This window comes from Aphelocoma coerulescens, chromosome 20 (genome assembly GCF_041296385.1).
Source record: "Aphelocoma coerulescens isolate FSJ_1873_10779 chromosome 20, UR_Acoe_1.0, whole genome shotgun sequence".
Classification (NCBI taxonomy): domain Eukaryota; kingdom Metazoa; phylum Chordata; class Aves; order Passeriformes; family Corvidae; genus Aphelocoma; species Aphelocoma coerulescens.
In genome coordinates, this window is record NC_091033.1 from 11,673,764 (window position 1) to 11,686,881 (window position 13,118).

At 40.7% G+C, this 13,118-nt stretch overlaps 1 protein-coding gene and 1 long non-coding RNA gene across 3 annotated transcripts in view; both read right to left on the reverse strand.

The window, feature by feature from the left end:
* Nucleotides 1-13,118, reverse strand: part of CDH4 (cadherin 4) — a 420,603-nt gene that overhangs the window by 372,521 nt on the left and 34,964 nt on the right. The gene's annotated exons all lie outside the window — the stretch shown is intronic.
* Nucleotides 1-13,118, reverse strand: part of LOC138120934 (uncharacterized) — an 83,710-nt gene that overhangs the window by 70,379 nt on the left and 213 nt on the right. The window lies entirely within an intron of this gene.

A 13,118-nucleotide genomic window follows, 5' to 3' on the forward strand; every position in this document is an offset into this window, starting at 1 on the left:
ATTAAACCATCATTACCACCCATCCCTCCCTCTGAGGTTAAGTGTCTGTCCTGCTCTACCTCAGGATCCCTCTAACATCCCATAATGATTCCAACTGGGACATCACACAGTATGTTAAATTGAAAAAGAAGGGAGAAACACTTAAAAGCAAGAATAATGAAGAATTAACAAAAATTACAGACTAAAAGTAAGACAAGTGAAAAGTATTGGTCCCAGAGTAGAATTTATGAGTAGTCCAGCAGCTGGCATGTGAAGTTTCTGCCCATAATGATTTTCAATGTCCTAGCTATGATAAAACTAGAGAAATTAGAGGCAGGCAAGAATAATCAGGCCAAATGATCCTTCCCCCACCAAAACAGGATGGATTTAAAATGCTTTAAAAAAAAAAAAAAAGCGCATCCCAACATTCAATAGCAATACCTTTTACCCTGACCTCTGAGTACAGTTTAGTGAAAATTTAACTTCTCAGTGTTATAATTTGCCAACAGAAAGACACGATGAAGAACTTCAACTGTTCTCTCTACTCAGTGCTACTTAATCAGAGGAACTTCAGATACAAAGAAAGCTCAAAAATTTTTTTAAGTAACTGATACTTCCACCAGTGAGAAAAAGGTGGAATCACACACACCAAAACTGTATTTGAAATTAAATTTACACATCAGCTGTCAAACTTACTGATCATAAACTGAGATGGCTACTTGGAAATTCAACCATAGCTACTCCTGAAGAACATGCTTAGATACTTACTTGTCTTTAAGGAAATGCCAGTTCAACTCAGATAATGTAAATGCCTGGAATTGAGGCTTCCTAACAAACTCCCACAAGTGACAACAAGTTGTGGATGTTTACCTTACACAATGCCTGTTCATCACTCATCTTCAATGTTTGATAACCTTCTCTCAATGCTTTCATCAAACCTGTGGGTTTGACCCCAAACCAGTTCACACATTTAAATTAACATGCAAATTATACACTTAGATCACCTCAAATTTGCCTTTGAGGGATGGAAATTGTCTGACAAGCTTTATGATGACATTTTAAGAATGATGCAGCTATTTGCAACAGGGCACTTGAGATGAGAGAAGGCAGCACTCAGCTACACAGTCATTCTGTCTGTGTTGATGTCTGGCTAAAACCTCATCCTGGATAAAAAAGGCAAAATTTTTAATATCCAACTTCTAATCATTATCACCTGCTAGAATAAAAGTTTCAGGTGAAAATTATATTGTTAAGTCCAACAGCTGGCTTTGAAGATTTCAGTAGCACCTCTAGCTGCAGAGATAATGGAACACCCTCCTGGAAGAGTCAGAAAAAAGTTTTAACAATAGAAGTTCCAACACCTTTTTCTTCCAGGTGCCTCTTGGACAGCTCCCTCAGAGATCCAAAGAAGTGATACAAACCGCCAGGAAAATTAGCATCCTGAAAGAGCTGACAGACACAAATGTACCGTGCAGGTATCTCTAGCAGGTATCTGAATTTATGATAATCCCTCTCCAAAGCACTTCTGGAGTCAGCAGCATGCAGCCTGACATCAGGGCTTTCAAGTCAACAGGGAGCAGCATGCCTGGCTGAAAATAGTAACTTTTGTTTCATTGCACTGTGTCACCACCCCAGGAGCTCGATATTCTGTGATTAGCACCGAGGGAAATGCTCCCTCCACGGAAGCAGCACCGTCCACATCCCTGGGAACAGACAGAGATGCAGCTCAGGGCACTGCACAGGCCCCAGGTCATGATTAAAACATCGTCATTCGGATCACTGCATGTGCCAGGAGCGATCTGGATATTTTACCTTCCTAGTAACAGACTGAAATATGATTGGGGTAGGATTTTAGGAATGATCTCACTTCTTTTACAGCAAAGATCATGATTCTTAATTTCAGGAAATTTGCATGGACTAAAGCCCATAGGAAAGTCAGACTGCAGCCTCTCAATCACTGACACACAGCAGCAACAGCAGGGCACAATCACTAGGTCAACAGACAGGCAGGAACATTTCCCAAGAGATTTGTACTCTAGAAAAAAAATACAATTGCTCTATCTGCACTCAAGCTGTCCCCCTTTTTTTTAAGCTTATCTAATTACAGCAATACAAATACCTACAAATCTAAGCCTGTTTCAGTAAAAGTGCAATTATATTTCTTTTAACTCAAGTTGAAAAAAAAACCCTCAAATGGATTAGAAATATTTTTTTCCTCCAGTAAAATTAAACTTCAGGTAAACTGCTAGAATAGTTAATCTTAAATGTCAAGAAAACAATAGGAAAAGTGTCATTTATACACAAAACCAAATTTTGCAGAGTCCTAAACTTAGGGCTTCTGCTGAACCTCTGGCTTAACACACAGTTAAATTTCATGGTTACAAAAAAATTTTAAATTCAAAATTTTCAAAGAATTTATTGTTTTGCATAATTAAAACAAGTATTACTTATAGCCCCCTAGGGTAGACATGGTGATCCACAGACAATCAGAGTTTTAAGAGATTATGGGTTCCAGCTGTTTGCCTTGCCTGGCAATCTCCCTAAGGTGCTGTTTCCTCATGATACCAGTAATCACTTTTCATGGGTTTACATAAAAGGTGCTGTATATCATCAAATCAAAAGGTTATTGCTCTCTTCTTGTCATACTAAATATGTGGCTTAGCACTAAAAACAGAGACCCAAAATAAAATGTGCATTTTTACATTACAATTGACCTACTGCTTTTTATTCAATATATAAAAACAAGCGTTGAAGTTGCCCATTAACAAATTGGCTTCAATATTTCATATCAAATCATGTAAATATATTCATATTGTCAGTAGCTGTGCTTGTCCAGTACTGCTGAGCTTTCAAGTTATACTCAGGCTGAACAATACAAATCCATGACTTGTCAACATCCTTCATCTCATTAGTTTCACTCAGCAAATAATCTCAGTCATCATGTTTATTAAAATACAAATGGTTCTTGTACCCTGTTGAAAACTGTGGGAGATTTGATGTGGCAAAACACTGCCATGGCAAAAATGCCTTGTAAGTTCTTTTGAGGTTGGAGGGGAAGCTCAAGCATTTCCTATTTTTTTTTTCTGCATCTGACAGAAACAAACCTTCCATCACTCTTCTGAGGCACAGAAGTAGTCCACAGTTAAATTCCTCTAGTTGTGAAAGTAGCTGAAAGCAAGAGGTTTTACTGGAGGGTCCTCTGCTCTGCAGCTTCTTTGGCTGGAGCATCCAAGCTGACACCAGTTCCCAGCAACTGAGTGACCTTCACAGAATTTGGAACTCTCCATAAGCCAAAAATCAATCATTCTAAGCCATTTCCCACTTTGTCCATCTGGAAACCTGAATTTCAATGAAGTTATGTTGACTTACAGGAGAAAGGAAATTGAGCATTAGGAAGCACCAGCATGGAACGGTTTGTGTTGGAAGGCACCTTAAGGAGTTACCCTTGGGGTAATGCCTGAGCAATGAAAATTGTCCTGGGCCACAAAAATCTAAATTAAAACCACCAGTGTTCTGTTGACAGGCAGTGCAGTGCAAAAACAAAACCCCCAGCAAATCACCCTTCCCTGCTGCTGGAAACCTGCACATACAATTCTTGACTCGAGTGCCACTGCTGCTTCTTGCAGCCACAAGTCGTTTACAGCCCCTGCTCCATTAGTCTGTGGCTCATAGGAAATATTTACTGCTTCCACTCAGAACTTCAGCATCCCTCAGCACACGTTCAGATTCAGCTTTGTTTACTGCAATGTTTCCTTTCTAATTTTTTTTTCCCCCTGGAACTCAGCATTATCATATTTTAAAAGAGCGTTCAAATAGAAAACCTGCAATATAATACACAGACTGTCTCTGAAGGAGTGGGAAGGACAAAAAGAGTTTGGATATAAAATCTAGGGAATTCTGTGGTCTAAATAGACTTTCACTGATGAAATTAGCACTGCATACATAGCAGACAATGAAGAACCTAAGCTTCCAAAGAGGACAATAAAGAGAGACTTCATGAAAACACCTTTTTATTTACATGGAAGATCTATTAGTATCTACAGTTAATAACTACATCTACTATCATCCAATCAATTTTTAAAGTAATCCTTGTAAAAACACCCCATGTACACACATCTCTTGCACTATCTGCACAATCTTTATTAAGCCCATGCCTAGGACAAGGACCATCACTAATGTCTCTGAATATTGATAATATTAATGAAGATTCTGGAAGCCCTGCTTTTTTGGTACAGGTGAGAGGGGTGTTAGAGGGAAGCTCTCCAGGGGCACTTCCTCGTGCAGGAGCTCCTGGGGACATCTTTATTAACATTAAGCTACACATCCCATGGTGAAGATGCCAGAAAATCCAGTTACAGCAAACCAGCAGCCAATACAAGCTGAGGACCTGACACAGGCAGGGTGGGGAGAGACAATTTGAACAACAAAAAGAATCAAATAACAGGGATTTCTAATTTTGTATCTTCCATCCATCTATTTTAGCATAAGTAACAATCCAGCTCCAATCAATGAGGAGCTCTGTTGCTGACTTGCTCTGTTAAGAGCCAAAGTTTTGCTCATGATGTCCAAGCACTACAGATTAAAATATAGATTTTAATTGTTTTAGGGTTTCCCCCAATCACAAGTATTTACTGATAATGAGCTATACTCCTTGGTTTTGACAAAGGCAGAAAAAGCATACATTCTAAAGTAACCTGAAAATCCACAAGGCAAAACTAGCTGTCTTAAATTGACAGATCACAATAATTTTGTCATCTCAATGTCTTCTGTGACAGTCACACAGGCCACATCCACCAGCAGCTCCTGAGAGGGAGCACAGGAAGCTCTAAGGACCTGTCAAAAGGCCACAAGCAGGAGCTGCAGAGGATAAAAGCCAATGCTGAGAGCATCAGTCCTACATCCTGAAACAACTCTGACTCCAGAAATCCCATCATCCCTCCCTTCACTGCCCTGCTAAAACAAGGGCAAGAAGTTTTAAGACCATCAGGCACATTACAGCATCTTTTTCAACATACTTTGGAAGCAGCAGGGGGGAAAAAAAAAAGCAAATAAACAAATAAAACCACTCACCATATTTGGTGTCAGTCTTTACTGTCAATGCAACTAAAACTCTTCAAAATATCGAAAGCTCCACAAATGTTATTAGCAGAAATTTCACACTTTTTTAATGGATATTTACACTTCGAGGCAGTCTTTTAATTACTTTTGTTATTTGCATCTGATGACTCTGGGAAATGTTGAATTCAGATATGAGACTATCAAGGACCGCTGGATGAAGTCCAATAAAAAAACTGAGATCAGCCTAGTTAAATTAGCCATCTGTCCTAAATAAACACAAATCAGAACTACTTTTTAATATTCTTTCGACCCAATCTTAAGTGAAATAGGAGCTTCATAGAAGGCAGCAGTTGTGGCAAGGTAAACTCCAAGGAGGTTTGCATCCATCTGATTTATGATGGATCAACTCTAGCGAGAAATAACCCACCCCAGATATGGCATAAGAAGACCACATGATAACAACCAGATTTCAGCCTTTAAATTGTGATAGAAATGAATTAATGAATTACATTTGTACCAGTTACTGTTCTAGTTAAATTATTACCAGGAGAGTGGATTTATAATGTGCTGGTTCCTGTTCTCATTACAATCCATTCTCACGAGAACTTATAATCAGAATTTTAATGCCTCCTTCATTCTGGGAGAGACAGCTGTAAAAATATATTAATTTGACCTTTTCAAAATTTTGTTATTTGATTTGGTGCCGATTTTTATTTGCTCCTACCTACAGCTCTTATATTTGATCATATCTATAAAAATGAGTAGAAAATGGAAGTATGTCAGTAAGTCAGAAGAGTTTTCTGCTCATTTTTTTCCACCCCACCTTATGACACTCCTTCAATGCCATACACAGGCCAAAGTCACTGCCTAAAGCAACCATTACACTTTAAATAATGTTTCATCAATAGCAGAGGAACAGTGATAGCCTAAAAGTATAAAGAAATAAAATAAAAACCATTCCCAGTGGACCCTTCCAACAGACATTCCCAGAGGATGACCCACACTGGACACCCAGCTTGAGACAAAACCAATCCCCCTGGAGACTCTTCCCCTCTCTGCACTACAGGAGTCTTGAGCACTTGGATTACAACACAAAGGTGGTTTTAATCCCCCTAATTGTCTCTGCTCGTGACAACACACCAAAAAGCTGAGCTCCCAGGGACCTGGAATTAAACCAATCCACTTCCACGCTGAGAAAGCCCCAACAACCTGTGCCTGGTGGGCAGCAACGAGCACAGGCACAAGGCTGAGATTCCAGGAGTAAAAGGAGGATTTCATCTCTTGCCAGCAGCCCACAGGGACTCCCTCTCGTGACCTGTGCACAGGCTTGGAGTCACTACACCAACCCTCTGCCCACCTAAATATTCCTTGATGACTTCATCTGAATTAACCTTAATTTCATAGCCCACGAGGAGGTTAACAGAAAGCAGATTTATCAGACAGCAGAACCTGACCTTTACTTCACACCCAATCCTGTACAGTCAGTCTCTCTGTTCTACCTCTGAATCTGGAACTGTGCTACAAAGCTTTGTGGTACCAGGGACAGGCTGAGGACAGCTTCAGGTGACATCTCAGGAAACTACTCATCTGCTTTTACAAGTTTTGGATGCTTTATGTGACACCAGAGCCTAGAACTCTTAATTTTTTTTTTAATTGGAGTCTTAACACTGAGCAAGATAGTATGTCAGCTTCCAGTCACTGATTTTTTTTTTTTTTTTTTTAAACTTTGCTTAGGGTTCCACTTATCCAGAATACTATTTAAACTACACCAAGGTAGTCAAATGACTGCTATCCAAGAAACTGGATATGAAATTCAACTGCACAGCACATGCAGTAAACTCACGAGAAATTGTATTTCTGTCAGCATCAGGACTAACAGTTCATTCAGGACCCCAAAGTAAACATCATAGGTCAGTACTGTTCCCTCTGGGAGCAAAGAATGAAACCTGTAACAATAGGTAACTCTCATTCCTTGTCTGGAGGAGTTTTCAGATTCTACCCAGCCCCCTCAATTCAATCCTTCTGTTCTCACAGCATCTGCAGTTATCATTTCCCCTTTTTATCTGCCTTGGAAGCAAAGGCTTTTCCTGTGCAGCTATTTGTGATTACAGATAAGCACACACGAAAGGTGGTGAGGGAGGAATATGTGTGTATATATGTGTATATTTACGTACACACGCTTTGCTAAGTCCTCAGTTCTACTTCAGATGAAGATATGCACAAACCAAAACTGTGACAGAGCAACACCAGCAGCAGTGATGTAATGTAGGAACCTGAACTTCAGTGATTACACCGCTGATGGATTTGGGTTCCTGAGTTGCCTGGGTACTTCTGAAAATTACACCTGTAACACCTACCACATCATTACAGGGATAAAAGGTGTTGGAGCCAGACCTGACAGCATTTCCCATCACATCCATCACAGGGCTGACAACAACAACAATGTTCAGCCCCAAACAAGGACAGCAGGTGAGACAGATACCTCCCTGTCTCCAATGATTTGTTGCTCAGAGGAGTTTGGAGACATAAGTCACATCTTTTATACAAGAGTGCTCAGCAACCCAGCTCCTCTGGGTAAGATCTGGAGTGGCTACATACACACACCAGGCTAAGAGATCTCATGAACATCCTCCTCTATGGCAAAGCCATCTCTAGAAAGTTCCTTCTCCCCTGACCCAGTCACTGGAATCCCATTTAACTTCCTAATTTCAGATGAAATTCACATGTACTAATTCTAAGAACACACTGGGACAGTGCCTTTTCTGCAGTCAATGAAAAAGCCCTGAGAGCTGGAGTTGTGCTGTGCAGAGATGATGTTTCTGTGACCATGTTGCTGCTCCAATGAAGGTAATAGCAGACAGTGCTGTTATAGCGAAGCTGCTGCGACCTTGAAATGTTAATTCCCGGTGACTCTGGGGATTGGAGATGTCAGCGTGGCAATGTTCGTGGCTTCCACAGGGGATGGAGCATGTTCACAGCTCTGCTCTTACAGCAACCCCTACAGTTTAGTGCACGGAGTGGAACTGATGCCTGTCTCCATAGAGACCTCCTGTCCTGCTTTTGAAAACGGAAAGAAAATGGAAACTATGACAACAGACAAACCTGTGGGATGAGAAGGCGTAAACAAGCCAGCAGGAAGCCCATGGTAGTACACTGAGGCCAGGCTTCTTGTTTTCCTTGTTATCCAATATTAACATAAACAGATAAGTGAAGTACTTGGGAACAGAGCTGCCTGCAGCACCAGCAGAACCAGAATCCACCCCAAGACAGGGGCTGGGCACACAGCTGGCTCTGGCATTCCAGCTGATGAGGAAACACGTCCATTTCCATCCCATCAAACCCCAGCACTGCAGTGTTATCACTATCATCTTCCCATCACACAGAGACACAAACATTTTACTATTTAAGGCACTGGTGGACTTACCACGACATCTTTACCCAATATCACTTATATACAGAAATGAAAATGATATAATCAGCCGAAGAGGACAAAGTTAAAATATAAATCTTAATTTACTGCACCTTCAAGACAACGTAAACCAAACCAATCTTATGGCACAGCTCCTGCAGACAGATCCAGGCAGAAAACACCCCTGACTTCTCTCTATGAGCTATTCCTACACACCTCACTGGACTGAAAAAGCTTCTCCACTTAAAGGCAGAAAAATATTCAAGACTTTTTAATAGAAGACATCCCTATCTAAAGAGCACCCTTGGTATTTGTAAAGCATTTTGCAGAAGTAATTTGCTTTAAGGATGATAAAGTCAGCTCTTCATTGTTTTATTAGAAAGCATCCAGAAGGTCGTTACCTCCAGCACACAGGGGGATTCATCTCCTGGATTGCAAGAGAGATGCCAACGGGCAGCTGTTTGGCAAGTCCTGGAAGAATTAGAGCTTGTAATCAACTTCTGGTCAGTTGGTTTTTTTCACAGCTGTAGCCTGGATACATGGCCTCCAACTACAGCTTTTAAGTAGCAGCACTGTAAGATTTTTGGGTTTATATCTGCAGTATTTATTCAGTGACTCCTACCTTACACACCCACACTCATTTCCTACAGAGGAAAAACCACAGCGCCACCACCAAGGTGAGCTCTCAGGGTAAGGCAGACACCCAAAACAAGGCTCTCTGTTAGAAAAAAAAACCCTTCTTTACAGGGCCTCTCCAAGGCCAAGTTTTCCTGTGCTATCTCTACATAAATATCAGTGCTTGATATTTGCTCTTTAGATGTTTAGCTATTTCACTGACTTGGCTCAATGAATTCATTAGCATTTCCCCAGCTTTCCAGTCACACACATACTCTCTCAGCCTCAGTTTAGGGAATTACCATCCTCTGACTCTTCCCAGCCTAATGTTGCAAAACCCAAGTTGCCTGGGTTTGAAGCAGGGCATTGTCCAGAACTGTGCGTGCAGAAACATTTCATACTCATTCCATTGTCAGTAATTAAAATTGCTGTTCCCATCTGGGACAGTCTTCCCTGAGTTTGCAACAGAATCTCTTTGTCTGATTGCACTGATAGATTGAGATGATGTTCTCCTCATTATTATACACTTCAGATAACAACTGAGATGGAAAGGGACTACAGCTAACAAGGTCAAATCTTCATACAATAAACAATATATTGCATAAATATAGATTTATCAAATCATGACCTGGGATGCCCTTTTGTGGGTACATGCTACAGTGCAAGGACTATTTTACAGATCTAGGAATGCAAGGTTCATCGACAGGTAAAATAAACACTGTAGACAACTTTTCTATTTTACCAGTAAAAGGAACAAAGCTGCATAACTTGCTATAGTTCCTAATTTTAACACAAGTCATGCAAATCTTTTATTCCTTTTTTAACTCACAGCTGTTCAGGTTTGTGCAGAACGAGATGTCTGTTCCATAGAAGATGTACAAACTGCTTTCACTGAACAAACCTCCACCCAAGGAAACATGGAACAGAGTTAAACACACAGATGGACATTGCCAGGTTTGTTTAACAAAGCAGCACCAGCAAGGAGGTTATTTGATGTATGAATTTATCCATGAAATGCCACAATGAGAAAAGGAAGCTTAATCACCTCTGCCACTTACAGAAGAACTGTACAAAAACCTCCCAAGGCCATACACGTAATTTCTAGACCCACAAAAAGGGAGTGTTCAGGGCAACCCTAAGATCCCCACCCAGCAAGAGCCTGCAAGGAGGTAATAGTGTGTAGCCAGGGAGAGATGCCATGCTAGAGGAGAAACCCATTATCAGATCTGAGCCACATTCCAGAATGCAAATCCAAACACAAATGGTAAATGAACCATGACAGACTCATTTTTCGTGGGCTCACAGACAAGGAGCTATTGAGGCAGACAACACACAGCAAGAAAACTTCTATTTTTGAGAGAAGTGCTCCTGCTCTTGCAGGTATTACTGAGAGGCCAGGCATTGGAGACCAAGCAGCTCCCCCACCTTTCTGTTTGTTACTAAAGGTCACTTTAATGGGCACAGTCACCAGTCAAACACCTGAAGGGCCTGAAAAGCACACAGCGATCTGTGAGCACACCTTCCTGTAAATAAACTCAGCCAAAAGCTGTAAATAGCTTTAATCCTGTTCCAAAAATCCCTCAGAGTCACAGACCCCCACAGATTGCAACAGTCATTTGATCAATGCTTTTTCACAGCATTGAACAAAGGGAAAATACTTCAGTTATTGTTTCATGTTTAATTTCATTTGTCAACAAGTTTATTTACTATCAAACATTGGAATCCATCAACAACGTGACTACCCTGCTAAATCATCACCACCAAAGGCAGCCTGCTGTACCTTTAGCAAGCACAGGAATTTGTTTTCTCAAAAGATAGAGCATTTTTCAACAAGAAGAGGACCTCTCAAAAAAAAAAAAAAATTAAAAATCAGGCAGCTGAGGAGATGAGTATTTTACTCTTTCTATTCTTCCCCCCACTACACACCAGCCAAAGATTTAATTTAATTCAGTTTAATTCAAAATAAAAGCCATGCTTGTGCACTGACTTTTTAGAAGAACTAAGTATCCAGCAGATATGAGTACAACTGGATTTGTTTAATGCAAAATCATCCCAACTGTTAGGAAAAAAAACTAAACAAGAGCAACAGTAATCCACAAGTTTGAAATGATCTGTGTGAAGTTTTTGCTAAGATTCAGCTCAGGACACACCAAGGGTAAGATTCTATCACTACCAAGAAAAAAATGTTAAGAGTCTCTCTCCATTTTTAACATTCTCATCCCACCACCTTTTAATATACTTATCCACAGAAGAGGTGTATGTCTGAATGATTCGTGATCTGCATTTTGACAGGAATTTTGGAGCAAGTCAGCAGCAGAGAAACTTCAAACTGCTCCTCTAATTCACACAGGTAAAGGAATTTTCATTCCACAGTACATCTAATGATACTGCAATGGATTACAGGCCAACACCAGCACTGTGAATATCTTAAGGGAAATTAGACTTGTGTGTGCCATGGAGGAGTTCAGAACAATGCAGTTGCTTCTGTTAATGAATGGTCCATCTCAACAGTCAAGACTTGTCTGGTATGATTTATGCCTGTTGATCTGTGATTAACCACCACAGCAAGATTTACTGCAGCCCATTCTATAATTGGAAGTAAATTGACTGCATATAATAAAAATAAATTTAAAAAATCCCCGCACTAAAAAATCTGTAATAACAAGTATGGTATAGACCACATTTCCTTGGAGCTTTTGTGAGCAACGTGCATTTGTCTCGTCAATCACAGAACTGCATTTTCATGTCAATCAATCACTGCATTAATGTGCTGCTCCATTTTCCACTGTAAACATGCATTTACTTTGTAGAGATTGTTACAGAGGGGGGGAATCAGCATTTGCCTCTCAGAGGGTGCTGCTTGAAGAACTGAGAAAGTCAATATTTATCTGATGAGAGGTAAAAAAAAAAAACCTGAGGTAAATTTTCTCACTAGGAGGGAGATGGAACAAGGAGCAGCTGGTTTGATGGCTGGGCTCACACTGCCACATTCCTCAGGCACAAGGGTCTCCAGTCAGGAGCACCATGACATTGATCTGGTACTTGCACAAGCTGGTGCACACCAGAAACACCCTCAATCTACCCCAGATAAGGCAGCTTTCTGTTCTCACTCTTTGCATCCAGCTATCTTCACAGTCAGCTTAGCTGCAGGTTGGAGGCTTGTGCCTTATGGCCTCTCAATAAATCTCCCCACTCTTCTACACTCCAAATACTTATACACCAAAGAACTGTAAAACAGGCTTATGTGAGCAAATGGTGGAAAGCCTGCTTGCCTTCAGGAGCCAAGAAGGCTGTTTATAATTAGCAGCAAATGCATCTACAGCATGTAACTGACAACTCTCTATCCAGCAGAAATCAAACTGTAGTGCCAACAACATCCAGAATAAATAAAAAACCCTTCATGAAGTTCACACAGAAGAACCTGAAGACATGTTTTTATGTAAATGTACATGTTGTTTTACCATTATTTTCATCCTTCCCTGCAGATCAGCTCTCTTATATAAGAAAGAAACAACAGATACTAAGAGGGGTGAACTCCATCAAGATGACTTAGATAAATGCAACAAATTCCCAAATAAGATCAGAATAGCAGACAGGAAATCAACAACCATAGTGCACGTGTGTGAAGGCAGCCCTAGGGCAGCTTTAGTTAACATCTCAGCAAGTTACACAGGGCTTACACAACTGTTTACTTTCCAGTACAGCAACAGCTCCCTCATCACATGCTACCCACACCCCACCCCAAAAACACATTCCCCAAACAACACAGGCTTCTGTACTCTTCAGAGCACTTGAAAAAGCAGCAGCACATTCACACTTCCAATCTCACCTGCTCAGTGCTGATGCTTTTGTGGTCAGCATTGCTACAAGCAAAAACACTGCCCACCACTTTCACCAAAAACCAGCAGAGTCCCTTCTACACAACCACAAAACCTTCACTTACAAAGCTGGAATTCCATACTGGTCACAACTGACAGGTCAGGACATGAGCCAGCTCCCTTAAAGCTGAGTTTTAGGTGCCAAAACCCTGGGAAGGAGAGCAAAGCCACATGCAAGG